Genomic DNA, 27,989 nt, shown 5'->3' on the forward strand with positions numbered 1-27,989 from the left:
CTTTCTCTGTCTGTACTTTTCTTGCCTCTTAGTGTACTTCTATAGCCTCTTTCTATACTTCTCTTTCTTCTTCCTGCAACATTTTTCTACTTTATGCACTTCTGTTGCTCTTTTCCGTACCCCTCAAGCCTCTTGCTGCACCTCAATTGCTTCTTCCTGTACCTCGCTCTCTTCTATCTGTACCTTTCTTGCTTCTTTCTGCATCTCTGTTGCTTCTTTCTGCACTTCTCTTACTTATTTCTGAGTCTTTCTTCCTCTTTCTGCACCTTTTTTCCACTTTCTTTGCCTTTATTCCTCTGTATGCAGTTCTCTTGCTTCTTTATGAACCTCTCTTGCCTCTTTCCGTACCTCTTTTGCTTCTTTCTGCACTGCAGTTGCTTCTTTCTGTACCTCTCTTCCTTCTGTCTGCACATCCTTTTCTTCTTTCTGCACCGCTCTTGTTTCTTTCTGCACCTATCTTACTGTACCTCTCTTCCTTCTTGTTGCACCTCTCATGCTTCTATCTTCACCTCTTTTTCTTTTTTCTGTATCCCTCTTGCCTCTTTCTGCCCCCTTTCTCCTTCTTTGTGCACCTTTCTTGCCTCTTTCTGTAGCTCTTTTTCCTTTGTCTGCAGTTTCCTTGCCTCTTTATGTTCCTCTCTTGTTTCTTTGTGCACTTCTGTTTGCTTCTTTCTGCACGTCTGTTGCTACTTTTTACAACTCTCTTGCTTCTTTCTGCATCTCTCTTGCTTCGTTCTGTACCTCTCTTGCTTCTTTCTGTATCTTTCTTCCTCTTTATGTACATGTCTTCCTCTTTCTGCACCTCTCTTGCTTCATTCTCCACCTCTCTTGATTCTTTCTGCATCTATTTTGCTTATTTCTGCCCACCTCTTGCTTCTTTCTCAACTTCTCTTGCCTCTTTCATCACTTCTCTTGCTTCTTTCTGCACCTCTCTTACTTCTTTCTGCACCCCTCTTGGCTCTTTCTGCACTTCTCTTGCTTCTTTCTATACCTCTTGTGCTTTTTTCTGCCCCTCTCTTGCCTCTTTCTGCACCTCTTTTGCCTCTTTCTGTACCTCTCTTGCTTCTTTCTGCACCTCTCGTGCTTCTTTTTTGTACCTTTCTTCCTTGTTCTGTACTTCTTTTGACTCTTTCTGCACCTCATGTGCTTCTTTCCACACCTGTCTTGCTTATTTCTACACCTCTCTTGCCTCTGCCTGATCCTCTCTTGCCTCTTACATCACTACTCTTGCTTCTTTCTGCACCTCTCTGTTGTAACTTGGCAGCGATCAATGTTAGCATTTAGCTGAAGCCATCTTGTTTTCGGCAGCCATCTTGTCTGCCATGTGCTCACTGTGTGCTCTGTTCTTCCTTGTTTACCCTCGTACTCTGCTTATGGACAGACTATATTTAGGCGTTGCTACTTTGCTACTATGCACTTGCACAGAAGACACTGTGACTGTTCATACACATGTTCTAGTCTGTAACCGTCAGGGTATTTTTACCACAATCAGCAAACTGCTAAGCTCCTCCCTACTGTTGACTGTGCATTTCTTTATGACCTTTTATGTATGTAAACCTTCTTCTCTGTACTTGCACCACCTTCTTTTGAGCCGCTGTGTGGGTATAAAAGGTCCATGTTCCTTCTATTCAGTGTGCTACTTCATACACTACCAAAGGGTGCTGTGTGAATGTAGTTCCATCACATGACGTTTAATAAATACTTTGTTTTACATTCCAGTTTCGTGCCAACTTCTATTCTATTGGTCCAAGGACTTGTGCAGGGAAGTGTGAACCCCTAGCACTGGTAGGCCTTGCTGAGGCCCGCCATGACAAATTGGCGCCCAACCAGTTGGGCTCCTCGGCTACTCAGATGCCCGAATGAGTGGTTAAAACGAAGGATTGGAATCTCGCTGCAGACGATCACTGCCCAAGGAGACCCGCGTCTTGACACACATGGCAATTTTCTTCTCTTTCTGATCCGACCCTCCAGGTGGTGCTGGTCCTCGACTGAGATCTCTTCTGCAGTGACCATTTGGTCGATTCAGAACTTGGCAGTTGGAATCTGGAGACTTGTGATTGGTAAGGTCATTTGATGCAACGCTTTTGAATTTGTATATGCATTGGCCAATGATTTGGATTTTGGAATTTGGAAATATATAAATTGCAATTTATATAGGCAGGTAATGGGAAGAATTTTCTCTGCTTTGTATAAGATTTGACCGGCACAACGTGATTTAAGTGCTGCTTTGCATATAATTCTGCATATATTGCACTAGTTTTGGCATGCCTGTTTCTAGCACACTTGAAACTCGATAAGAGTCAACCAGCTCCCCCGGAGGGGACGCCTAATAGGGATATGTATATTAAACATGGTATTTCTTCTACAATGTACAGCACGTAATGGAGTAAATATACCGGCAAGGATCCTGAGTTGCATTGGCCTATGCATGGGTCATTTGATCTACGTTCAGTATGTGGAACAATGTATGTTTACGCGAAAGACTAGACAAGATATGTTTGACTGTGTACGAATGTGGGAGAAAGACGTACGTGTACGAATGAAACAAGAGCAAGCTCGATAAGGAACAGTGAAAAAGTATTCATGCGAAAGCACTAGAATTTAAAAATATAGAAATGAAAGAAATAAAAGAGAGAGAAGATAGGGAGCGTCATTTACAGGTAACTGACCAATACGCTATTCGACGAACCCTCTATCCTATCCTTAATAAACCACAGGATGATTCCCTTTTGTTGGACCGTTCTCCGCCTCCGTATACTTTCCCTTCTGCTCCTACTCATGATTTGGATGAGGATTCTTCTACAGAGCGGGAAAAGTCATGGGAAACTTGCTCTATGTTGACCGCTGAGTGTCCGGTTGGCCTTAGAGCCTCTGCTCGCAAAGCCGTTAGTGGTACTGCTTCTGCTTCTGAACTTATAGATCATATGTCAAACTGGCAGGACAGGCAGGAAATATATTTTACCAAGACATTTGCCGCAGAGGTCATTGAACGGTTTAGGAAACATTCTGAAGAGTTGGAGCCTGATGATGTAGCAGATGATTGTAAACGAATGCATGATGGTCTTTTTGTCTCCTCTCAGGTGGCTGACTTAATCAGACGTTTGGTTAAACTGCGTGCTGAGGCAGTCCGTTTGCGAGAGGAGAAAAAGTCAGCTGATGCAGCTGCACAAACATCCCAGACCAGCGTGGCACAGGCTTCTACTTCCGAAACAGATATGAATGCCATAGTTCATGCGAAACCTATGCGGGAAGCTGCACCTTTGGATGTCCCTCCTGGAGGTACGAGAACAGATGATAATTAGGATTATGCTTATGCAAAGAGTTATTTTAACGATAAATGGGTTTGCACTCCTTAGAATAGAGCGTGTTATGGCTCTCAAAGCTGCATTGCACGATCCGCGGAAAAATCCAGCCACTTTTTATGAGGATGTTGAGGGAGCCATTAGCTCTTGTACCATGGCTCTGCCTGATAGCAACATGTCCTTCGAATTAATATTAACCCCTGATATGTGGAGAACTGTTCATAGAGTTGATGATCGTGCGACTTTTGGGGCAATATGGAAAGATTTTGAACAGATGGATGAAGAATGGGAACCCGCACAGAAACCATGCTGGCTAATTTTAGACCTCCCCACAGCCATATTAGTTAAGTTAAAGACAATTAACCCTCCTAAAAATATAGACTGGACTGTATTAGCATCTTGTAAGCAAAAGACCGATGAATCGGTCACTGACTTCTTTACACATTTTAAGGAGGCATTCCATGACTTTAGTGGCCAGTCATTGACAGATGACACGGGCAGGCATCTGTTTGTTGATAAATATGTCACCAACCTGTTGCCAGGAATGTCTAGTTGCCTGAAGGCCAGCGAGAGTTCATGGACCACTTCTTCTCCGGTCTCTCTTTTGACTATGGCCCAGTATTATGAACGGCTAAGGAATTAAAAACAAAGGTTATGTTAGCTCAGGTTTATGGTCCACCTTCTAGAGGTGGTGACAGAGGTAGACGTGTGTCTTATGGTCCATCTTTTCCTCCTTATGCTCGTCCAACTTTGTTTTCTGACCAGTGTGCGTCCTGTAAGAAATTTGGACATTGGTCTGCTGATTGTCCAACATTGCGTGCTCAGCAGCATCCGCGGGGAAGAGGTCAAATGAGAAATCGTTCAGGATATTCAGGGCCTAGAAGAAGCATGGATGACCATGTCAGATTTGATACTAATACGCGTGGATAGAATGCTTTTAATACTTTTGATAGACGGAACCAATATCAAATGTCTGACAATTTGCTGTCTGATTTGAAAGATTCTGCTTATGCATAGGATTGCCTAGGATGGGGTAAGGAATCAGTTGAAGTTCCAGTAGATCAGAAGGGCCCCTATGTTACAGCACATGTTTTGGGTTCTACTGATCAGTTTCTGGTTGATACAGGAGCTACTCGTAGCACCTTATCTAAACAATTGGTTCCAAGGGCTCCCCTGTCTGGCTTAACCATTATATCAATAGGTTTCGATGGTACACCTTCCCTTAGCCCACTGTCACAACTACTTGCATTTCATGTTGATAAATTCACTGCTCCATGTCCATTTTTGCTTTCTCCGAATACACCGGACAATATTGTGGGTCTTGATATGCTCAAATATTTCAGGGCTACGATACGATGTTCTCCAGAAGGTGTACGTGTTATTCTGAATGACAACTACCCAGTGATTGAAAGATCTTATCTCGTTAAAGGGGACATTGCATTAGCTTCACTCCCTAGTACTTTGTGGGCCACTTCGGTCACCGACGTCGGGTAAATGGTTATTCCACCAGTACATATTAGTGTCTAGGAGAGCGCTTTATTGCCACGCTTGCCCCAATACAAATTTTTTCAAGAAGGTGAAGAGACACTTGTACGCATTGTCCATGATTTAATTGAAGTGGGGGTTGTGGAAGAAGTTCCTTACAATGTTTGCAATAGCCCTATTCTTACTATTCTGAAAAAAGATACTGATACTAGTATTTACAGGTTTATCATTGATTTGTAAGAAGTTAACAAGAATATAGTGCCACAATACCCGGTGGTTTCTGAAATTACGACCCTTCTTACTTTGGTTCCTCTGACAGTGACTACATTCACTCGATTGATCCGAAAAATGCCTTCTTTTCGATCCCTATTCATCCTGATAGCTGATATTTGTTCGACTTCACTTTGAATAATCGATCATATAGATTTTGTAGAATTCCTCAGGGGTATACCGGGGTATCCTAGTATTTACAGCCAAGCATTAAAAAGACAGCTTGATTCTTTCACTTTGCCTGAAGGAGTGGTTCTCATACAATATGTCGAAGACATCTTGTTGGCAGTCGAAATGCCTGAACAGTGTGAACAATGTACTTTGTCTTTGCTTTCCTTTCTTGCATTGCACCATCACAAAGTGTCACTGAAGAAATTACAATATTTTAGACTGAAGGTTACCTACTTACGTCACCTTCTGTCTTGGGAGGGGCATGCACTTACACCAGATTGCATTCAACCAATTTTAGACACACCTGTACCTTCTACTCAGAAAGATGTCCGTGCATTCATTGGTCTTACTTCTTTTTGTAGGCAATGGAAATTAGGCTTTTCACACATTGTTAAACCCTTGTTGGCACTTCTGACCAAAGACACCCCAATGTTCAGAGAAGGGCAAACCCCTAGCACTGGTAGGCCTAGCTGAGACCCACCACGACAAATCTTTCTTCTTTTTGTAACTTTCTTCCTCTTTCTGTACTTCCCTTTTGTCTTTCTGTACTTCTCTTGCTTCAATCTGCACTTCTCATGCCTCTTATGCACTTATTTTGCCTCTTTCTGCACTTCTCTCCCTTCTTCCTGCACCATTCTAACTCTTTTTGCAACTCTCTTGCCTCTCTCTGCACTTCTGGCTTCTTTTTTCTGTAGTTCTTTTGCACATCCCTTGCTTCTTTCTGCACCTCTCTTGCTTCTTTCTATACCTCTCTTTCTGTAACTTTCTTCCTCTTTCTGCACCCCTCTTGCTTCATTGTGTACCTCTCTTGTTTCTTTCTGTACTTTTCTTGCTTCTTTGTTCACCTCTCTTGCTTTTTACTGCACCGCTCTTGCCTTTTTCTTCACCTCTCTTGCCTCTTCTTGCACCCCTCTTGCCTCTTTCTGCACCCTTCGTCTCTCTTTGTGCACCTCTCTTGCCTCTTTGTGCACCTCTTTTTCCTTTTTCCTTTTTCCTTTTTCTGCAGTTCTCTTGCCTCTTTCTATTCCTCTCTGGCTTCTTGGGAAACAACCTTCACAACGCAACCATTACATCGCACTACACTTACAACGCAGGCATTACATCGCAACATCTTTACAACGCATGACACCACAACACAGGCATTACAGCGCATATCATTACAACGCTTGACACTACATCGCATACTATTACAACGCATACCATTGGAGTTAGAATAGTCATTTTTAACCCCTACACTATCCAACATTTATCCCACTGTTGCACCCCCTGGAGTTAGAATAGTAATTTTGACCCCTACACTATCCAACACTTACCCTACTGTTGCACCACCTGGAGTTAGAATAGTCATTTCTACCCCTATACTATCCAATACTTACCTTAAATGCAATGTAATGGTATGCGTTGTAATGGTATGCATTGTAAAGGTAGTATGCGATGTAATGTAATGCGATGTAAAGGTCGTTTTTTTTAATTGCGATGTTGTGTCATGCGATGTAATGGAATGCGTTGTAGTGGATGATGCGTTGTAAAATTTGCATTGTAAGAGCATGCGTTGTAAATGTATGCATTGTAAACATTATACATTCTTGCTTCTTTCCTGCCGCAATGTCAAGAATGCAGGATGCGCCCGCCAGTGTGGCAGGCACACCATAATGGTATGTGTGGGACCGTCCCATGCATTGCGGGCAGTCCCAGTTCCCGGGGCTATGGCGGGCCCTACTAATGAGCCCCTAAGCGTCATCAAACTCAAATGCATAAAGACCAACTTTGTAAGTATATTGTAAAAAAATGTTGTTTAAATTTAACTGCATAGAACAACATATGTAATAACTATAATTTATATTTATTATAGTTTTACCTGCATCAAAATGACTGAAGGAGCAGAATTTGGTGAGAAGTCAAAATATCGAAATATTAATATCGACATACTAAAATATCGAATGTAGAATGTCGATGGTACAAAATATCGATGTTTTGTATATCGATGTTAAAAATCTCAATAATGGTATGTGTAGTTAAATATCTAAGTGCAATATATCGAATGTTAAAATATCGTAGTGTGAAAATATTGATAAAGTGTGGTATTGTGTGATTTTTATTATACTTTGGAATTTTTTGTATATCAGTATTTTAAAATGTTCTTTTTAATGAATTAAAAAGTTTTTTTAATATATTAAATCATGATTTTTTTTTTTTAAATCATACATAATTTCAGGAGCGGAATGTCGGGTTTATAGGGGATAAGAGTTGGGAGTGTTTTAAAAATATATATTTTAAATTAAATATTACTTAAAAATTTGAAACATTTAGAATTTATGTATACATAAAAATTAAAATTTGAAATTTTAATTTGACATTTTATTTTAGGAGCTGGATGTTTGGTTTGTAGGTTATAAGGGTGGGGAGTGTTTTAAAAATATATATTTTAAATTAAACATTGATTAATAATTAGAAAAATTTAGACTTTATTTATAAATTAATTTAATTTCGAAATTTATATTTGAAAATACATTTTAGGGGTGTGATGTTGGGTTTATAGGGGATAAGGGTGGGCAGTGTTTTAAAAGAAAATTGAGGGTGAGGTAATTGATAATGTTTAGTGATCAGTACATAGCTTAATTTTTTTTGTAGTGTGAATAATACATTAATTATGTTTAGTGTCCAGCACCTACCCCAATTTATTATAGATGGAGTGGGAATAGTAAATTAATTATGTTTAGTGTCCAGCACCTACTCAAATTAATGTACGCTGGAGTTGGAATAGTAAATTAATTATGATTAGTGTCCAGCACCTATTACAATTTATTAGGGAGTGGAGTGGGAATAGTGAATTAATTATGTTTAGTGTCCAGCACCTACCCTAATTAATTTAGACTGGAGTGGGAATAGTACATTAATTATGTTTAGTGTCCAGAACCTACTCCAATTTATTATAGACTGGAGTGGAAATAGTATATTAATTATGTTTAGTGTCCATTAACTACCCTAAATTATTATAGATGGAGTGGGAATAGTAAATTAATTATGTTTAGTGTCCAGAACCTACTCCAATTTATTATAGACTGGAGTGGGAATAGTACATTAATTATGTTTAGTGTCCAGCACCTACCCTAATTTAATTAGACTGGAGTGAAAATAGTAAATTAATTATGTTTAGTGTCCAGCACCTACCCTAATTTAATTACACTGGAGTGGAAATAGTAAATTAATTATGTTTAGTGTCCAGCACCTACCCTAATTTAATTAGACTGGAGTGGAACTAGTAAATTAATTATGTTTAGTGTCCAGCACCTACCCTAATTTAATTACACTGGAGTGGAAATAGTAAATTAATTATGTTTAGTGTCCGGCACCTACCCTATTTAATTTACACTGGAGTGGGAATATTAAATTAATTATGTTTAGTGTCCAGCACCTACCCTAATTTAATTAGACTGGAGTGGAACTAGTAAATTAATGATGTTTAGTGTCCAGCACCTACCCTAATTTAATTACACTGGAGTGGAAATAGTAAATTAATTATGTTTAGTGTGCAGCACTTACCCCAATGTATTAAACAATGGAGTGGGAATAGTACACTAATTATGTTTAGTGTCCAGCACCTATCACAATTTAATATAGACTGGAGTGGGAATGGTAAATTAATTATGTTTAGTGTCCAGCATCTATCCAATTTATTATACACTGGGGAGGGAATAGTAAATTAATTAAGTTTAGTATCCAGCACCTACCCAATTCATATAGACTGGAGTGGGAATAGTAAATTAAACATGTTTAGTGTCCACAACTTACCTCAATTTAATGTAGACTGGAGTGGGAATAATTAACTAATTATGGTTAGTGTCCAGAACCTACCCTAATTAATTTAGACTGGAGTGAGAATAGTAAATAAATTATGTTTAGTGTCCAGCACCTGCCCCAATTTATTATAGACTGGAGTGGGAATAGTAAATTAATTATGTTTACAGTCCAGCACCTAACCCAATTTATTGTAGACTGGAGTGGGAATTGTACATTAATTATGTTTAGTGTCCAACATTTGCTCAAATTAATTCATATTGGAGTGGGAATAGTCAATAAAAAATGTTTAGTGTACAACAACTGCATTCAAGTATTATATATTGGAGTTGTAATAGTTTATTAATTAAGTATAGTATGTGATAATAAATAATATTAAAGTTTGTTTTATTATAATATGTTTATTAATTTAATAGAAAAAATATAATTTTGGATTTTAAAATGGTTATTAGTAGCTAATAAATTGAAAATATATATTTATTATAATGTTTGTGAGCAATAAATTGTATTTTCTATATGTACAATATAGATAATATAAGTAAAACAAAACGAATCAGAAAACAACATCATTTTTATTGTAGAAGTTATAATTTTTGATTGTTTATTAATTTGAGTAGGATAATGCAGTAAAAAATGTTATAACATTATAATTCAATAGAAACATGTTAGTGCATATATTTCAGAAAATATGTGAGGTACATTTAAAATATTTTGTACATTTTGTAGTACATATTATTTATTAACAAAACAGTATAACTTTGTGTTTCAAAATATATTTAATACAGTAATAGGTATTGGATATACTTATACAAAGAAAGTGTAAACATTTTTTACATAATATAAACGTTTAACATTTTTATATGGTTGTTACATATTACAATTTTCAAAAATATTGATATAAAAAATATTAATATTAATTGTTTTTACAAATTCTTTTAACTTTGGCATTTTTTTAACACAAATCTTTTTTTATAATGTATGAAAAACATTTATAACAATTCTTTATACATTGTTTTGTTATATTTTTTTCTGTAATTATAATAATACATATTATATTTATTATAATATTTATTTTTATAATTTTACAAATTAGGTATATTATGTATCAATTTTTAATTAAATCACAAAAATGTCTACTATTTTATTTAAATAGTTGTACAATTTTTCTATGTCAAATAACATTTTACTGCATTAAATGAGTTACATTTTCTATGGTTAAACTTTGTATTTGACTTTAGGCCTTCTATTTTGTTACCGGTTAATGTCGTTTTGTGTCATTTTGTTTGAAGAGAATCTCGAGGTTGAGAGACACTTCACGTCACTAAAGGTAAGGTTTATTTTCTTCGTTTAAAATAAGTTTTAAATCAATTTTGAACCTAGTTAGATAGTGTTTAGTGTAGTTAGATATTTATTAGTTATATTCGGAAATGTATTATGTTATAGTTACTTGTGGTGTTTTTACGTATTTTAAATGTTGTGTAGGCCTGTTTAGAGAGTTAGAAATATGGGGGCCCATTAGGATGTAGGGTGGTTCGCCACTGCCCTCATGGCGGTGGCTATCCGCCCTACATCCTAGCCCGCCCGCCAGCCATTTCCCTCCACCATATTAGTATGGCGGTGGGGACCGTGGTGAACGGGAAGACCGGCCGCCGCTTTTCTACCCGGTCGGCAAGTCAACCGGGCGGAAAAGGGTTTCATATGGTGGCGGTGTCTGCTAGACATCGCCATCCATATCAGGATGCAGGCGGGGGGGAGCCTTTCCATGGCGGCGTTGCTGCCACAGAAAGGCATGCGGCTTTTGAGTTTGGGGGCCCGTTGCGGGCCCCCAGGATGTTAGGAGGATTGGGAGGGCACATAGGGGTACATGTGCATGCACAACATGGCAGGCACCGCGTGGTGCCTGCCACATTGTGCATGCACATGCACGACATGCATTTTTGGCATTGTGTCGGGCGGTGCTGAAAGCTAAAAATGCAGGATGCGCCCGCCAGTGTGGCGGGCGCATCCTAATGTCACTCACAGGACCCCCGAAAATATGGCGGGCGGTCCCTTTTACCGTGAGGATGGCGGGCAGACAAAGTCCGCCCGTCATCATAATGATGCCCCTGGTGTTCAATGTGTTTTTTTATCAACATTAAAGCTAGTAGTATTGTTAGTAAATGTTTATGTGTTGTTTTATGTGGGTGTGAATATATTTGCTTTTGTTTTGTAACTTTTTATTTTCAGAAGTTCTTTGTATCAGAAGGAGTCATTGTTTTTTAAAGAAGTGTTTGTTTATAATTATTTATTTTTGCTACAGTAATATTTTTTGGGGGGAAAGTTTTCTCTTTATTTATTTGGATTGTGCCAGTAGAAAATGGATTTTACAGCATTTGGAATACACTTGGTAAGGTTATTTATTATTATTTATTGTGGGTGGGCAATGTTTTTTTTAATTATTGTTGCATTTTTTTATTACAAATATCATTAATGTGTGTTAATATATTTTATTACAAAATTAAAAATATGTTACACACAGTAATTATTTTTGTGATAAAAGAAATACATTTTAGTTCTATGGTATGTTTAAAAGATGAGTATTTTGTAATTTATTTCTATTAATGCTTTAAAGAAGAGTTTTGGCTTTTATGTTGAGGTATTCCAGGCCTTTTGTACTAGGGTACACTTTGACTTGTTGTTCTAGATATTTATGCATTTGTTTAGTGTGTTTTTGGAGTTAGTTGAGTTATGGAATGTTCCATTCGGTACTCTTGATAACTCTGGGGCCGATTACGATGGCGGGCAGTCCGCCACTGCCGGGCCGGTGGTGAGGACCACTAGCCCGGTGGTGGCGGACCGCCCGCCATCACCCTGAATATTCCCACCGCCAAATTAGGATGGCGGTGGGAATGCAAAACGTACCGCGGCAGATGGAAAGACCGTCCGCTGTGGTCCCGCAAGGCGGTCCTGTTCTGCTCGCCTTGTGGGATACGGTACAATGGGGCTATGGCAGCTGTGCCGTACAGGCACCGCCGTAGGCATTAGGATGCCTGTCTTTTTTGGCGCAAAAAGACAGATGGTGAATGCCTTTGGCAGCCCGTTGCGGGTCCCCGCCTGCCACTACGTAAAAATACAGGATCCGCACGCCAGTGTGGCGGGCGCATCGTAATGTGTATTGCGGGACCACCGCACCTATGGCAGGCGGTCCCCTTTGCCTATGCGATGGCCGTAATCGCCCCCCTGTTCTTTTTCTAGGCATGATATAAATGTTTCTAGTGTTGGTTTGGTTCTGATTGAAGGAATACATTATGCCATCCTTCAACTGCGTTATTAGTTTTGGATTCACAATTTAATGTGCTTCTGTATACGTTCCACCAGGGTATTAGGAATTTAGGGTTTCTTCTGTGGCCAGATCAATGTAGTCTGCAGACCCATGTGCCCTCAAAATGGTCCAATAGTGGACTTAGTTTTGCTTCATGTTGTTTGTAGAAGGTGCCGTCTATTAAGATATTGTAATGCTCTGCGACGTCTGTGTCAGGCACATTGGCTACTGCTGCTAATTTTTTTATTTGATATGCAAAAGAAGAACTAGTTTCATATTCAATGCTTAGTGCTGATTTTTGCATGTGTCTCCATAAGCACTGATTAAAATGATAGTAACAGCCTTGAATGCAGGTATGTGGGTGTGTTTTTAATATAGTATTAATCATTGACTGTTCAAAATTCAGAATGATTTTTTGTGGAGAAAAGTCATTTGTTTTTTGTTTTATTGTATTTAATAGTTCCATGTATTTTGAGTTGTGTTTGTTTGGTAATAATGCGTAAATGAATGGTATATTGCAATTGTGTTGTAGCCCATGTATTGTGTGCAGTTGGAAAAAGGGCTTGGGACATATAGTAAAAGTCCCATCATCATCTAGTATTGACATTCTTGTAGTCATAAGAGATTAGTTGCAGTTCCAAATTGTATTAATCTTTTCTCATTGCTTTTATTATCAAAAATGACAAATGGTTCTAAATTTAAAGTGATACATTGTTCAGGGCTTATAATAACTTCGCTATATGTTCTAGGACTATGGGGTGGAAGTAGTAGTAATTTTTTTAGTACGTGCTATAGTCCTCTGTTTTAGGAATTTTGGGAAGCTGCTCTTTTAAAATTACACTTGTAGGTTTTTGAGAACTTGTGCTAGCTTCCTTTATTGTTTCTAATGCAGAACTGACTTCTATTTCCATCACGTTTGGTGGGTGGTTATGTACTCTAGTGTACAGAACTTTTGCATCCCTTGTAGCCCGCCTGTGACATTTATTAAAGTAGTATTTACAGCATTTCCAGTTAATTTTTAATCCAAATTGTTTTTCCTGTGTGTAAGTGTTTCCCAAATAGCATAGTAACATTTTTTCCTTTCTGGCTTGCTATAAATTCTGCTCCTTCAGTCATGCTGATGGAGGTAAATCTATGATAAATATATATTATTGTTAATACATATGTTGTTCTATGCATTTAAATTTAAACAAACAAAAGTTGTTTTACAATATACTTACAAAGTTTGTCTTTATGTATTTGAGCTTGATAACGTTTACGCTTTAGTTGTGGAATGTTCTTTCTGTATTTTCTTTGTCTGAAAATTAAAAGTACATTTATTTTATTATCTTATTATTTGTTTCTATATTTTTTATAGGGGGTGGGTAGGGGGTTTGGAATTGGTTTTGAGTTTGGGTGGTTGTTTAATCTATTTGTTTAAGACAGTTTGGTAAATACTTATTTTGTTAGTTGTATCTTTTTTTGGTGTTTTATGTAGTTTGTTAGTTTTCTTTAGAGTTTCCTGTAGTGGAAATATGAAATAGAAAGAAGACATTGATTAAATTTTAGCATATGTATATTATTGTTTAAAGTTTTTTACTTTTATTATTATTGAGTTTTATTTAGTTGAATTACTTTTGATAGAGTTAATTATCAGGTATATGTTGATCTTCCTATATATGCAGAGTTTCACCTTCTTTAGTTTTCTTTTTTTGGGTGTGGAATAGGAATGAATTTTAACTGTTTATATAGTGTTTTGGATGTTGTAATATCGATGTTATTGGTTAGTTTGAATTTTGAGTGTTTCTATTGGTTAATTTGTATTTTTGTAAGTGTTTTGGTAGTTAGTTTCCAAGTAAGGAAAACGCTAATCAGTAGCAAGTTGTGTATAATATTGTATATATAATTAAATTTCTTTTGTTATATATTATATTATAGAATTCAATTATAATAGTAATATTTAATATTATTAATGTTTAATGTTGTAATGTTGTTAATAATGTTTTCATATTTTTTTGTTGTCTTAATCGATTTTTTATTGTAATAAAACTGTAATTTGTAATCATTCATTTTGTAATGTGTTTTAGTAATGTATTTATATTTATGTCCTTTTAATTTTATATTTATTATACTTTTGAATAGTTGATATATTAAAAACTACGATATTAGTGTTGTCGATATTATTGTGTACGATATTTTTTGCCTAGTGAATGTATTTTAATGAAGGTAGATATTCTTGTATTTCGATAAGAATGTTAGCGATATTTGTAATGTCAATATTTATGTACTTCGATAATCTATCTACGATATTTTGGTAAGTTTTTAAATAAGTATATGATGTTTATTATAATGTTATTGATAATTTTGTATCGATATAATTGTAGCTCGTTAATGTATCTGTCGATATTTTGTCAGTGATTCGCAGAATGTATAGCAAGCCAGAAAGGAAAAAATTTTACTATGCTGTTTGGGATACACTTACACACAGGAAAAACAATTTGAATGAAAAGTTAACTGGAAATGGTGTAAATGCTGTAAATACTACTCTAATAAATGTTACGGGCGTGCTACAACAAGGGAAGCCACAGTACTGTACACTAGAGAACATAACCACCCACTAATCGTCACAAAAATAGAAGTCAGATCTGCATTAGAAACAATAAAGGAAGCTAGCACAAGTTCTCAAAAACCTAAAAGTGTAATTTTAAAAGAGCAGCTTCCCAAAATTCCTAAAACAGCTACTACAGAAATGCCATCTGTAGCTTCATTAAAGAGAACTCTAGCACGCACTAACAAAACTACTACTTCTTCCACCACAAGTCCTAGAACATATAGCGAAGGTATTATATGCCATGAACAATGTATCACTTTAAATACAGAACCATTTGTAATTTTTGATAATAAAAGCACTGAGAAAAAATTAATAATATTTGGAACTGCAACTAATCACTTAAAACTACAAGTATGTCAATACTGGATGACAGATGGGACTTTAACTATATGTCCCAAGCCCTTTTTCCAACTGTACACAATACATGGGCTACAACACAATTGCAATATACCATTAATTTACGCATTATTACCAAACAAACACAACTCAACATACTGTTGTGTGGCGTTTTAGGCTCTGATTGAATTTTCCCGATTCATGCCCTTATTTAGGTACAATTCACGTTGCCGTTGCTGTCCTTGTCTGTCCTCGACTTCTACCCCTTATTTAGGCATAGCCCAGGCTACCCAAATGCAGGCATGGCTACTTCCATCCGTTCACCAAACGTCACAATGATTTCTTGGAAAACCAGCTTAAGCCGTTAGGGACTTCCCCTTGAATATTGATTTCTCCAAGAACTCAGTTAGTTTTACAATAAAAACTATTCCCCAGGGGTTCATTCATGAAGTTCATATGCCCGACTTTACGTCAAACATGGCATTCCTAAACACCTTCAAGGTATAAATATACCTTCACTTGCTATCGCAAGATACGGTGGTTCGGAGCAGTTCAAAGACCTACTTGCCCGACGCAGCTCGCTACAGCAAGTGCCGAAGGAAGCCGACTCTCCAGCTGACGCACTGATCAGGAAGCTGCCCTTCTCTGCCGAGGATTCAGCTCCAGTGTTTCCGGCTCCCCTTGCGGGGTGTAGGGAAATCGAGTCCCGAGACAGAGATATCAGACCTTCTTCATTCTAAAGGTATGGAGCTGATAAGAACCTAGAGAACCCTTTGGTAGATTCTTGGCAAAAACAAAGCCTATGCTAAACAATACTTACTTCTTCCCTCGTACTAGACCTAGGTTAGGTGGAGCTGGATCCTTGGCAGAGAAGGGCAGCTTCCTGAGCAGTGCGTCAGCTGGAGAGTTGGCTTCCTTCGGCACTTGCAGTTAAGAGCTGCATCGGGCGACCTCTGACCCTGGCACCAGGCAGATCGCTCCCCTTACCACCACGCAGCCCCCTGTGACCCCTGAGTTCTGCTCTGCTGCTGTTGGTTCCTTCCTCGTTTTGTGCTCGCAGTCCCCTGTGTGACCTATGACCCTCTGAAGTCTGCTCTGCTGCTAGTCTGCTCCCTTCCTCGTTTTGTGCTCACTGCCCATCTTTCTTCTGTATCCCTCTGCCCGTTTTGCCCCGTGCTCTGCTGCTGTTGGGTTCCTTCCTTGCTTGTGCTCACTGTCCCTCCATTTCTCCTGTGCCCATTTTGCCCCGTGCCCCATCTTCTTTTCCCCCGCCTTCCTTGTCCTCACTGTTTTTTTCCCGCCGCTGTGTCCGTGTGGCCCCGCCACCCTGCCCCCTATTGGCCGACCCGCTCCCAGCTGTTCCTCCCTCCCTCTGACCCTCATATGGAGGCCGTGCAGCGGCCGAGCCGCTGGCGCGCCGCTGGAGCGCCAAATGCAAGTCCATCTGCGCCCATCCGTGCCCGGACTGCGCCCAGCGCCAGAACCCCTGGACCCACGCAATGCCAGACTGCACTACAACTCCAACACCCTCCACGCACTCAACACCGGACGAGACCACTCCTGCTACAGGGCCACCCCGAAGCACACCCAAGGGCCCTTCGCCTGCCGGAACTGCAGACTCACCAGCATCCAGACCACCAGACCACCAACCAGAGAACCCAACCACCTCCGCTGCATCCTCCTCAACACCCGCTCCGCTTGCAAGCACGCCATCAAACTCTGGGACCTCCTAGGCTCTACTGCCCCCGACTGGCCTTCCTGACGGAGACCTGGCTGAACGCCACCTCGGCACAAGACATTGCCATAGCCATCCCACAAGGCTACAAGATCACCTGCAGAGACCGCACCAACGGAGTTGGAGGGGGAATCGCCATCATCCACAAGGACACCCTCAGAGTCTCGACCAACACCGACGACACCCTCACCCCTGCCGAACACATGCACTTTCAGATCCACACCGACCCCAACACGACCCTCCGAGGAACACTCGTCTACAGACCACCCGGACCACAACCACAGTTCAGCGACACCATTGCTGACCTCGTCAGCACCCACACCCTCGCTTCCACAGACTACATCCTCCTCTGGGACCTGAACTTCCATCTCGAGAACAACAACGACGCCAACTCCACCGCCCTGATCGACAACCTCGACAACCTTGGACTCAAACAGCTCATGACGACACCCGCCCACGCCGCCGGGCACACGCTGGACCCCATCTTCTCCACAAGCCCCCATGTCTCCTTCAAACACACCACCGTACCCCACTGGACCGACCACAGATGCGTCCACTTCACCTTCAGGAAACCCATCACACACCACCGTGCCCAACAGCTGCCACGCCGCTGCTGGGGCAAGGTCACCAAGGACCAACTGACTACCACCCTCGCCCTGAGACCACCCGCTGAGCCCACCGACCCCGACACCGCCACGACCAACCTCAAACAGTGGATCAACGACTGTGCCAACACCCTCGCCCCTCTCAAGACCTCCACAACCAACCACACCAACAAGAAAACCACCTGGTTCACCAAAGACCTCCAGATCTCCAAGCGCACCTGTCGGAAGCTGGAGAAGAAATGGCTCCACGACCGAACACTAGACAGCCACACAGCCCACAAGAGCGCCACCCGCAGATACCACCAACTCATCAGGACCGCCAAGAGGAACGCCAAGAGGACGGCCTGGACAACAACGCACACAACACCAAAGAGCTCTTCAGCATTGTGAAAGAACTCTCCAACCCCAGCTCCAACATCAATGACATCCCACCATCACATGACCTGTGCGACTCCCTGGCCACCTTCTTTCACCGCAAGATCACCGACATCCATGACAGCTTCAACTCCGAGACCCCCGCACCCACCACCGAGTCTACCACCACCTTGGCCACTACCCGCACCAGCTGCCTGACCGCCTGGTCCAACGTCAGCGACGAAGAAACCATCAAAACCATGAACTTCATCCACTCCGGATCCCCATCCGACCCCTGCCCTCACCACGTCTTCAACAAAGCCAGCACAACCATCGCTCCCCACCTACGGAAAACAATCAACAGTTCCTTCGAGACAGCAACCTTCCCGGAAATCTGGAAGCACGCCGAGATCAACGCCCTTCTAAAGAAGGCCACGGCGGACCCCAAGGACCTCAAGTACTTCCGGCCCAACTCCCTGCTCCCGTTCCCTGCAAAAGAGACAGATAAGATTATCAACAAACAGCTAACCCGCTAGCTCGAAGACAACAACATCCTGGAACCTTCCCAATCCGGTTTCCGCAGCAACCACAGCACCGAGAACGCCCTCATCACCGCCACTGATGACATCAGGATCCTGATGGACAAAGGAGAAACAGCCGCCCTTATCCTCCTGGACCTATCAGCTGCCTTCGACACAGTCTGCCACCGCACCCTATCAGCACGCCTCCATGACGTCGGAATCCAGGAGAAGGCCCTAGCCTGGACCACTTCCTTCCTCTCTGGCAGAACCAAGAGCGTCCGCCTACCACCCTTCCGCTGAAAAAACACCAAGATCATCTGCGGCGTCCCACAGGGTTCCTCCCTCAGCCCGACGCTGTTCAATATCTACATGGTACCACTCGCCCACGTCGCACGACAACATAACCTCAACATCATCTCCTATGCCGACGACACCCAGCTGATCATATCCCTCACCAAAGACCCTCACACTTCCAAAGCTAACCTCCACAAAGGAATGAAGGCCGTAGCCGACTGGATGAAGGACAGCAGACTGAAGCTGAATTCAGACAAGACGGAGGTCCTCATTCTCCGACCCATCCCATCAGTCTGGGACGACTCTTGGTGGCAGACCACGCACGCAACTTGGGGGTCATCCTCGACTCCACCCTCTCCATGACCAGGCAAGTCAATGCCCTCTCTGCGTCCTGCTTAAAAACCCTCCGAATGGTTCGCAGGATCTTCAAGTGGATCCCTCCCGACATGAGCAAAACCGTCACCCAGGCCCTCATCACCAGCAGACTCAACTACGGGAACACCGTCTACTCAGGTACAACAACCAAGCTCCTGAGATGACTACAACGAATCCAGAACGCCTCGGCACGTCTGATCCTCGACGTCCCCCACACAGCCACATCACACCCCACCTGAGAGGCCTGCACTGGCTCCCCGTCAACAAGAGGATCACCTTCAAACTCCTCATCCACACACACAAAGCACTACACAACACCTGACCTACATACCTCAACAACCAACTCAGTTTCCACATCCCCACCCGAAGCCAACCTCGCCCTCACCACAGTCCCTCGTATCTGAAAATCCACCGCCGGTGGCATATCCTTCTCCTACCTCGCCATCAAGACCTGGAACGCTCTCCCTACCTTCCTACGACAGACTCAGGACCTGCTGGCCTTCAGAAGACTTCTCAAGACCTGGCTCTTCGACCAGTAGCGCCCCCCCAGCGCCTTGAGACCCTCATGGGTATGTAGCACACTTTAGAAATGCAGTGATTGATTGATTGAGGTACATTGGGGTAGGCGTATTTTAGAAGCATCAGTTGAGTATTTTAGTCTATGTTATTTATGTATGTGCTTTTATATGGCTTAAAAACCATACAATGCTCTTACAGTATTTTTTCATATTACAGTTTACGCTGTACGCATTATACTTTGCAGTCTGCATAACGATTGTAGCAGTTCATTCCTCTTGCATGAGAAAGAAGACTGTTCAATAAACCTTTTATTGAAAACGCCCGTCTCACTATTTCTCTGCAAACTCTGTAGAAGAGAAGCATGCACGATTGACTAAGTAAAATAGTTATCTATTGTTTCTACGACTCGGAAGAAAAATTTTCCAGTCCTAGGGAAACAAAGTTGTCATGTTCATGCGGTTGTCAGAAACTAATCTCTTCTTGTGTATTCGAGAAAGTTTCTAAGACCTCTGAGCTAGCTGGTCAGTAGGTCTCTATCGAAGTTTAGTATATTCGATAGAGACCTACTGACCTAAGTCGTATGTCAAATCTATAGAATATATTATTCCAATACGCAGAGCATATTGGGTAAATATAGGAACTAAACTACAATACATGGAACTATTAAATAAAATAAAACAAAAAACGAATGACTTTTCTCCACAAAAATTCATTCTAGATTTTGAACAGTCAATGATTAATTATATTAATAATTAAATTAAGAATAATTAAACCCCCAGCCCTTCATTCAAGGCAGTTACTTTCATTTTAAATAGTGCTTATGGAGACACATGCAAAAATCAGCACTAAGTATTGAATATGCAAATAATTCTTCTTTTGTATATCAAATTAAAAAAGTTAAACAGCACGAGCTTATGTGCCTGACACAGATGTCGCAGAACATTACAATATCCTACTAGACGGCACCTTCTACAAAGAACATGTAGCAAAACTAAGTCCACTATTGGACTATTTTGAGGATACATGGGTCGGCAGACTACATAGATCTGGCCACAGAAGAAACCTTAAATTCTTAATACCATTTTGAAACGTATACAGAAGCACATTAAGGGGTCGATTCCGATCTCGGTCGGTCAGCCCTCCAAGACGTGTCGCACACAAAAAACTAGAACTGTGCTGTTTCTAATGAGAGTCAGTGGGTGGATGAATGGATGCATGATTGAAAGGACAAGCCAAGTGACTGAAGGGGCACTTCTAGTTACAGACCATATATATTGGCACTGGCAATGTATGTTTTCTCCTGGTAAATTATAGGCAATAGAACAAACCTTCCTCACATGCTTGCTGGTTGGTAACCGTCCATTGTTTACTATTAAAGGTCAACGGCATTGCCAAACGCAAGTCACAGCAGAGCAGAAGACGAATAATCAAAAAACAAAAGCTTTTGCTGTCTAAGAAAAAGACTTGCCAAGCCCCCGATCTTTTACCACATATTTTTAATGGTCCTGGACTAGAACATTGAAGTCCAAAATTCCTTCATCGTTCCGTCAACCAGTGTAGCAGGCTCATCGAAAACCAACGAGAAAGCAAGAATGAGGCATCTAAATGGTGCCTTATTTAAAAGCATGGAATTAAAGCCAGAGGTGAACGTACCGCCTGAAGCTGCAGGCCACAGTTTAAAGGTAACACTACAAACAACGTCTTAAAGTGTCAAAAGCTGTCAGTGACATTTTAGCCTGCATCAACTAAAAGTAATACTTGTACTGGGTTATTATTCATGTGCATGTGTCTCTCCAATAACAAAAGTAATTTGAGGTCTGCCATGTGAAAAATCTCATACAGATACAGCGCCCACATCTTTGTGCAGCATCTCCCCTTCCTGCTGCCTGCATGCATGCCCTCTGTGTTTTCATTCTCCTCAGGTCACTGTCAGTTGTTGTCAGAGTGAGGAAGGAGGGTGTCTGACTTACTAGACCTTACGGAAGTTTTGGGTAGCCTTAATAGTACACGGATGGCAGTGGCTGGCTTCATTCTTTGGCAAAGATGTGTTTCTCCAACATGAAAGATGGTGGAATAGACCTCGGAAGCCCAAGCGTGGAAGAGATCAGTTTCATACATTGATTTGAACTGTTTTGTCCCAGTGTATCAATGAGCGCTACTTATTGTGATCTTTCCTAGGTTTGTGTATACATTGGGGGTACGTACATGCTAATTAATAAGATGAACACATCTTTAAAAAAACTGAGTACAGCATCAAATTAGAGATTACTTATTTTGTGGTAAATGCATTCCCCACCCAAATGTGTGGAGTTTTCATGCACCCTGGTTCTTAAATATGCTACCTGGGAGCTAAGTGAATTTAAACATGGAATCGGAGACATTTTTCCAAGTTCTGTGAGCAATTTGTATGAACTTGGTGGATTAGAACCTGAACATCATCTCCTATGCCGACGACACCCAGCTGATCTTCTCCCTCACCAACGACCCTGCCAACGCCAGAGCCAGCCTCCAGGAAGGAATGAAAGACGTCGCAGAGTGGATGAAGACCAGCCGCCTGAAACTGAACTCAGACAAGACGGAAGTCCTCATCCTGGGATTATCCCCCTCCACCTGGGACGATGCCTGGTGGCCCCCCGCCCTGGGCACCACCCCCAAGCCAACGGACCACGCACGAAACCTGGGCTTCATCCTGGACTCCTCCCTCTCGATGACCAGACAAGTCAACGCCGTCTCGTCATCCTGCTTCAACACCCTGCGCATGCTCCGTAAGATCTTCCGATGGATCCCCACCGAAACCAGGAAGACGGTCACCCAGGCACTCGTCACCAGCCGACTGGACTACGGGAACACCCTCTACACAGGAACCACTGCCAAACTACAGAAAAGACTCCAGCGCATACAGAACGCCTCCGCACGACTCATCCTGCACGTCCCCCGCCACAGCCACATCTCCGTCCACCTGAAAGACCTGCACTGGCTCCCCGTCAGCAAGAGGATCACGTTCAGACTCCTCACCCACGCACACACGGCTCTCCACGACCTAGCCCCAAGTACCTCAACAACCGCCTCACCTTCTACACGCCCACCCGCCAGCTGCGATCGACCAGCCTCGCCACCGTACCACGCATTCGCAGAGCCACCGCTGGAGGAAGATCCTTCTCCTACCTGGCGGCCAAGACATGGAACTCCCTCCCCATCCACCTACGGCTAACCCAGGACCATCTCTCCTTCAGGAAGCAACTCAAGACCTGGCTTTTCGAGCAGTAACGGACCCCTTCCCCCCAGCACCTTGAGACCCTCCCGGGTGAGTAGCGCGCTATATAAATTTGCTTGATTGATTGATTGATTGATTACAGCAAGTATCACCGAGGCACTAAGCCTGATCATTTGTGCTTTCACTTCTCCCTCCTCCCTCGCCATGACTCGCGATTGGGGGCATGACTCACAAAGGCGTATAGCCCCAGTCCTCAAGTTCTACATTTGTCCTTGTATATCGGCCCTCCTTTACACTCAACATGGACCATTCCCCTTTGATCCCGCTAGGGGATAGATATGTGGGGTATGTGCCTTCATTCCCTAGCCACCGATTTCTAACTCTCCCATCATATGCTGACAGCTGAAACGCATGTAAGTGCTTGGATAACTTTACTTGGCCCAGTCAGGGTGGCTGTTTGACCTGTCAGCCCTAGGGTGGTCTTTTCCTATTTTTTTCCGCCCTTGCCTCATTTTTACCACCTTCTTTTTGTTGGCCCTTAGGTCTTCGGGCACCTTTTCATGGCTAATCCATGTTAGGGTGCAGGTGCTCTCTACTAGAAACATGGCTGCCACTGACCCCTGCTACTGCAGCGTGGTCTTTTAGTGTAGCACCCTAGTTGCCAGGAGCTGGCTGGATCCCCATACATTGTTGCAATGCCAGCCTCCCATCCCCTGTCCATAGGTAGAGTGGGGAACTCCTGGAACCTTCCAGAAGAAAGGCGGAGCTGATTTTTGCCGCCTTAGAGAGTGGTCACCTGACCTGGGCATACTTAAGCAAGGGAGGGAACTTTTTCCAGTCAGTTGGGGCATCACTGGCCTGGGGAACCCACGCAGGAGATTTAGGCGGGAGGGCCTAGTTAGGAACTTATGCCACTGGGAGTGACAGGATTTAGGTGCTGCCTCTTAAGCTGAGTGAGGTGTCCTAGACTAGCCCCGTGATCTGGCCCAGCGGTAGGGAACCCCAGGGTCCATCTGCAGTGACCTAAGGAAACTCATCCAGCCTCCAACTCAAGCCCCCCCCTTCTTCAAGAAACCAACACCTAAGGGCGCAGAACCATCCAAGCGCCAAGAAGACTACTTGCCTACAACCAGAGACTGCTGGGGGATCGACCAGGTACTGGACTGTGCCGCCCTGCGCACTCCCTGCCTTCATCTGGGCCCTTCTAGCCCTACCTGTCTCCCCCTGACTGTCTTGCTCTGTATCCCAACCTGCCTGCATTATTTGCTGACCAACTTGGAAAGCGCTGTACTCTGTTCCCCTGCCCAACGCTGTATCAGGGACTGCCTGTCCTGCCAGGGATCACTGAATTTGCCCAACTCCCTGCTTACGACTAGCGCTGCGAGGCACCTGCCAATCGCTGGATTGCCCCGGCGCCAAGCGCTGTACCTTGTCCCCTGAGGTGCCTGAGGAAACCCCTCTGTCATCGCGGCTTCGGCGCCGCCCACGCGACACCTCTGAGGCGCTCCCGGCCTGTCCCGTGGCCGTCTGCATTCGCGCGGTGTCCAGCGCCGCTATTGACCCCCCTCGGCGGCCCCCGATGCCAGGAGAGGGCCGCCGCATCGAGTCCACCAGGCCGCACTAGGCCCGAAGCCTTCCTGGGCCTGCATCACGTGACGGGAGCGCCGCTGCGTCATCGGCCGCGCCCCCGCCCAAGACGCGCAACCATTGGTCGACCGCCCCGCGCCTTTCACAGCGAGGCCCAGCACCCGGGGAAGCTCTGTCTCACCGCGGAGGGGGTGGAGCTCCACAAGAGCCCCCTCCGCTTTGACCCACACGCCGTGCCTGACCGTCTGCGGGCGCCAGGGTGCTACCGCTGCCCCCATTGCCGCCGCTGGCCGTGTGAGGCCCACGGGAGGGTCGGAAACCCTCCTCCTGCTCAAAGATCCACGCAAGGGCCCCGGAGGGCCGAAGAAAGCAGGTAACCCATGGGGAGGAGGGCGGAAGGCCGGGTAGGCCCCGAGTTTGCCCCTCCCCTGGGGGGAACTGAGACTGGGCCCCATTGGCCCCCATCCGCCACTAAATGTCTAGGAGGCCATAATTAAGCCCAGAGGTTCCTCAATACAGGCTCATCCTGAATTGACTGTACATGTTTAATTACCTGATTTAAGCCTGCCGATTAAGCGGAGAACCATTGCCCTGTACTGAATCTCTTGCAGGGGCGGGCTTTAATGACTCCTGATGGGGTTAAACTCTGATCCTTAGTGATTTATTCCAGTACTATTTTGATGACCTGATTTTGGATCTTGAACTGTTGATATTTACAAGATGAAATGTTTATAGCTGCTTCTTGAATGTTAGTCCATGGTTTATGAGAGCACCCCCTTAGCCTGCTGAAGAGTATAATGTGACAGGCTGTGTTATTTGATGTATCACTGCTTAAATGAGAATTCTTTAATGAACCGCTTTACTGAAAATGCTCGAATGAAATGCTTTAACACTTTGAAGAAACTGCATAATGAAATGCTTACTTGAAATGCTTTAAGAAATACTGATGAATTAAGTGCCCTGACTTTAATCCTATACAAAAGCTTCTGAGTTTCAATCAAAAGAACTGGTGTGGTCTCCATTATTGCGCCCACTTGTTGTCTCAGTGGATGAGTGTGTTGAGTAGCTGCTTTACACGTAAGCCCCTGGCTGCCTTCCTGCTCGAGCCAAGCTACCCCCCGGGGAACTGGTGGTCCCAGTTCTTACACTCGTGTTTTTAAATTCACCAAGTGATGTGTTTGCAATAAGCCAAACTTTCGCCTACTCTAATCTTAATTATCTAGGTGGACATCTCATCCTCCTCCCTGTTTATCACTAAAGGACAGCAAAACTCTGTGCGTGGCAGAGAACTGTGTCCAAAGTTACACTGCAAGAACTCAACCACTTTAAAGTGCACACATAAAAAATAAGTAAAAGTGGAGCAAATGATTAACTAAAAACTGTTTAAAATTAAATGCTGGCATACTGACCAGCTTAATATTATTTTTTATTAGTCCACCACCTAAGCCCACGGAAGTTCAAAGTAAGTGCTCCCCCCACCCTACAAGCATAAATGCAACGTTTCCCTCAACCCATCCTTTCCCTGTGCATGTGAGGCTCAGGGAGGCTGTGAGGCTCCATTCATGTCCTTATCTAGAAGAGGGGGAACACTTAGGCCCTTTTTTACAGCATTGCTGAGTGACTTGGAACGGTCAATCAATCAATCATTTGCATTTGTAAAGCGCGCTACTCACCCGTCGGGGTCTCAAGGCGCTGGGGGGAGGGGGGGTCAGTGCTCAAAAAGCCAGGTCTTGAGCTGCCTTCTGAAGGAGAGGTGGTCCTGTGTGGCGCGCAGGTGGCTGGGAAGAGAGTTCCAGGTCTTCGTTGCCAGGTAGGAGAAGAACCTGCGCCCTGGCAGCCGTGGCCTGCGGATGGAGGCCACGGCTGCCATGGCTTGTCCTGTCGAGCGCAGGGTGCGAGGAGGACAGTAGAAGGAGAGGCGGTGGTTGATGAGTTTTGGTCCGAGGTTGTGAAGGGCTTTGTGTGCATGGGTGAGGAGCCTGAAGGTGATCCTCTTGCTGACTGGGAGCCAGTGAAGTTTCTTCAGGTGTCCGGAGATGTTATGGTGGCGGGGATGTTCAGGATGAGTCGTGCGGCTGCGTTCTGGATTTGTTGAAGTTTCTTCTGTAGCTTGGTAGTGATGCCTGCGTACAGAGTGTTCCCATAGTCCATGCGGCTGATGACGAGGTGTTGGGTGACGGTCTTCCTGGTGTCGGTGGGGATCCAGCGGAAGATTTTGCGGAGCATGCGGAGGGTGTTGAAGCATGCCGATGTCACCGCGTTGACCTGTCTGTTCATGGAGAGGGACGAGTCCAGGATGAAGCCGAGGTTGCGGGCGTGGTCGGTGGGTTGGGGAGTGCTGCCCAGGGCGGGGGGCCACCAGGATTCGTCCCAGGTGGTGGGAGTAGGGCCGAGGATTAGGACCTCCGTCTTATCGGTGTTGAGTTTAAGCTGGCTGTCTGTCATCCAGTCCGCTACTTCCTTCATGCCTTCGTGTAGTCTGGTTCTTGCTGAGGTGGGGTTGTTGGTGAGGGAGAGGATGAGCTGAGTGTCGTCGGAGTAGGATATGATGTTGAGTCCGTGTTTGCGTGCGATGTTCGTCAGGGGGGTCATGTAAATGTTGAAGAGGGTGGGGCTGAGGGAGGATCCTTGTGGGACGCCGCAGATGACTTCAGTAGCTGTAGATCTGAAGGGGGGGAGTCGGACTCTCTGTGTTCTTCCGGAGAGGAAGGAGGTGATCCATTCCAGGGCCTTGCCTCGGATGCCGGCGTTGTTGAGGCGCCGTATTAAAGTACGGTGGCATACCGTGTCGAAGGCTGCGGAGAGGTCCAGGAGTATGAGTGCCACGGTCTCTCCCTTGTCTGTCAGGGATCTGATGTCGTCTGTTGCTGCGATGAGGGCGGTCTCGGTGCTGTGGTTAGCTCTGAAACCGAACTGTGAGGGGTCGAGTGAGTTGGTGGTAAATAACGAATCCTTAACTGAGGAATGCACTCACTTGAGTGCCCTCTACATTACGGATTCGGTAATTTACCAAATCGGTATGTTAAGAATTCGGTAATTTACCGATTCCTTAAGTTACCGATTCGGTAAAATACCGAATCCTACAAAATGGCCACCTACATTCCAAATGCCAAATACCGGTCGGTAACGGCCGAAATTCGGTCATTTCGGCTGTTACCGACCGGTATTGGGTGACCTACATCTGGCCCCAGGTCTTTAGAACCTCTGTTAGACCCTATTAAGTGGTCCTTCTGTGACCTAGGGTACAGGTACTAAAGAGGGTCCCTGGGAGCTTCAGCTTAGTTTTTGCCACTCCAAGGGTCCCAGCACCAAACTCATACCGACTGCCCCCACAGCTCATGACAAGGTGCTCGAAAAAGTAAAAACATGACATGACACCATTGCTTGCCATGGTCCCTAACACGGCATGTAATATTTGTAAGTCACCACTATGGCAGGCCCTACAGCCCTAAGGCAGGGCACAATATATTACATGTGTAGACATATCTGCGTGCGCAGATATGCCCCTGTGCAAGCTAGTTCAACTACTGCA

This window comes from Lissotriton helveticus, chromosome 4_2, assembly GCF_964261635.1.
Source record: "Lissotriton helveticus chromosome 4_2, aLisHel1.1, whole genome shotgun sequence".
Classification (NCBI taxonomy): domain Eukaryota; kingdom Metazoa; phylum Chordata; class Amphibia; order Caudata; family Salamandridae; genus Lissotriton; species Lissotriton helveticus.